The following is a 2,777-nucleotide window of genomic DNA, read 5'->3' as shown; positions in this document are numbered from 1 at the left end:
CTCTCTCCCTTCCCCAGCAAGTATCCAGCCCAAGATATCAGTATTGCTGAGGCTGAGAAGCTAAATTTAAGGATTCTAGGATGGAGATGCTGCCCACCTTTTCAGAAAGAAAACTTGCTGTGTGGAATGTGAAAACATGTCTCTTCTAGGAAACCCTGTTGTCAGTGTGCTCAGATGTCTATACGCTTTCTAAATCTATCTATGAATCTATCTATGGATCTGTGCTGAGAAAACAATGATTATAGGCCTCCTTGCTAGTTAACCATATTATGATTTAGTAGTATTAAAATTTTCTGAAATATGGCTGATGGCTAGATATAAAGAAAGTTTATTTGTAAAGAGGTCACCACTTATGATTTGATAGGGTAGGAAGAGAACAATTTCCATGGTGAAGAAACTCCTGTGAGGTCTAAGTCCTGGTGTCAGAGAGGGGCTGCTGAAGTTAGTGTTAAAACCATCCAATGAAAACGGAATTCTCAACCTCAGCACTGTTGACAATATGGGCTGGAAAATTCCTTGTTGTGCGGGGCTATCTTGATCATGGTAGGATGTTTAGAGGTATTCTCAGCTTCTACTGACTAGATATGAGCAGCACCCTTACCCACTAGTTGTGACAACAAAAAAAAATTTCTCTAGGTATTTCCAATTGTCCCTGGGGGGGCAGCGGAGGTTACCCTAGATTGAGAACCATTGCTTTAGAAGGATATGCTGAGGCCCTTCTATTCTTCTTCCTCTCTCAGAGAGGAAAGAAGTCCACCTACATAGCAGACCCACCCACCTTCTGTAAGTAGGTCGACTATGTAATTTATTATCCAAACCAAACAGATGCTGAGAGTTAAAAAAAAAAAAAAAAAACCTGTTGCCGTGGCGTAGATTCCAACTCATAGAGACCCTGTAGGACAGAGTAGAACTTCCCCATACATAGAGTTTCCAAGGAGCGCCTTGTGGATTTGAACTGGTGACCTTTTGATTAGCAGCCGTAGCATTTAACCACTAGCCACCAGAGTTTCCCTGAAAGTTAAAAAGGGTAGAATTAATAATTTTATTGCACAAACAGGCTTAGACTGAGACCATGCTGGCCAACTGGGGGGAAATTGGTTATACTTTCTATAGGCCACATAACAGCAAAGATGGTTTCCAAAAGCCTTCTACCTTGAGACCAGGTAGGTTTATTTTGAATTCCAAAGTGTTATGTTGCTTAATTGAAATGTGTTTTTTGAATTAGAAAGAATAACACTCAGTTTCAAATACTGGGCTTCAGCTTATACAGAAGCCAGTACAGAAGGAACTTAGGTTTTTTATAAGAAATACTAAGCATTCACTTCATTACCTGGTTCATACAGAAATGGGACACATTTTCTTCAGCAACACATCTGCCTTGAATCACCTGAGGCTATCTGGATGCTGGTAGCAACTCTGGACATAGTGTTTTCTTGTAATTCCCTTTAATATTACTCGTTGGCAACTATAGCTGTTGTTGTTCTCCCAGTGGACCCTAAGTTTTAGGGTTTCATCTTGTACCTTTCCCACCTCCCAAATCTCTGAGGGCTAGATAATATTGCCAGTAGAAGGTAAATTATCTGTGAGGAAAAAAAAAAAATGTTATTGACTTTCCAAAATACCCTGTGTACAAAGAAGCATTTAGTATCTAATAAAGTATACATTATCTGCTTAAACTGAGAGGCAAGATAAAGAACTTAGTATAAGAGCAAATCAGCTGCAAAAGACCTCTTTAAAGTGTTAAAGGCAAAGTGCACCTGACCCAAGCCATGGTATTTTCCTTCGCCTCCTACACATGAGAAAGCTGGACAATGAATAAGAAAGACAGAAGAAGAATGGATATATTTGAATTATGGTGCTGGTGAAGAATATTGAATATACCATAGATTGCCAGAAGAATGAACAAACCTGTCTTGGAAGAAGTATAGTCAGAATGCTCCTTAGAAGCGAGGATGCAGAGACTTCCTCTCACATACATTGGACGTGTTATCAGGAGGGACCAGTCCCTGGAGAAGGACGTTGTGCTTGGCAGAGAGCTGGCAAAAGAGAAGAAGACACTCAATGAGATGGATTGAAACAATGGCTACAAGATGGGCTCGAGCATAGCAATAATTACGAAGATGGCACAGGACCGGGCAGTGTCTCATTCTGTTGTACACAGGGTTGCTGAGTGAGAACCAAATCAAAGGCACCTAAGAAGACCAAAAGGTTTTAAAAAATATGTTACTAGATATCAAGTTACCTTCATTTGTCTATCTTCTGTGCTTCAACAATTTAAAATATGAGAGTAATTCTTTCCAACCAAACAATTCTTATCTGTGCTACTCAGGAAATAGAAACTTCAGGTTCTTCACAAATAAGGAAAATTGATATGTCATTGTTTCTTCTGGTAAAATATATTTACAGCAATGAAAAATGATTTCTAAGAGCAGTATTGCAAATTTTTTTTGTAAATAAAGCTATATTCTTTTTGTTTTCATCACAAAAATGAGATTTTTTTTTCTATTATAATTTTATTCAAAAGACTTCTTTGTGATGTATGTATGTAATTGAAGTCCACATATCATAAACCTAACCATTTTAAAGTGAACAATTCAGTGGCATTTACTACATTTACAATGCTGTGCAACCACCACCTTCATTTAGGTCCAGAACATTTTCATCATCCCAAAGAGACACATGGACCCAGGATACAGTTTCCCCCCATTTTTCGCTCTCCCATCTCTTGGCAACTTGGCAATCTGTGCTCTGTCTTTATGGACTTACTCTTCAGGGTC

The 2,777-nt window shown here is 38.7% G+C and overlaps 1 long non-coding RNA gene across 1 annotated transcript; it reads right to left on the bottom strand.

The window, feature by feature from the left end:
- Positions 1 to 324: 324 nt before the first annotated feature.
- LOC126061342 (uncharacterized) lies at positions 325 to 2,147 on the bottom strand. The gene is made up of 3 exons (XR_007513770.1): positions 1,909 to 2,147; positions 1,331 to 1,580; positions 325 to 1,011 (listed from the first exon to the last, which is right to left on the bottom strand). It is a non-coding gene; the product is annotated as an uncharacterized LOC126061342 (long non-coding RNA).
- Between the last annotated feature and the right edge of the window lie 630 nt (positions 2,148 to 2,777).

Source organism: Elephas maximus, chromosome 18 (genome assembly GCF_024166365.1).
Source record: "Elephas maximus indicus isolate mEleMax1 chromosome 18, mEleMax1 primary haplotype, whole genome shotgun sequence".
In the NCBI taxonomy this organism is placed as follows: domain Eukaryota; kingdom Metazoa; phylum Chordata; class Mammalia; order Proboscidea; family Elephantidae; genus Elephas; species Elephas maximus.
This window is presented reverse-complemented; position numbering and strand designations above follow the sequence as displayed.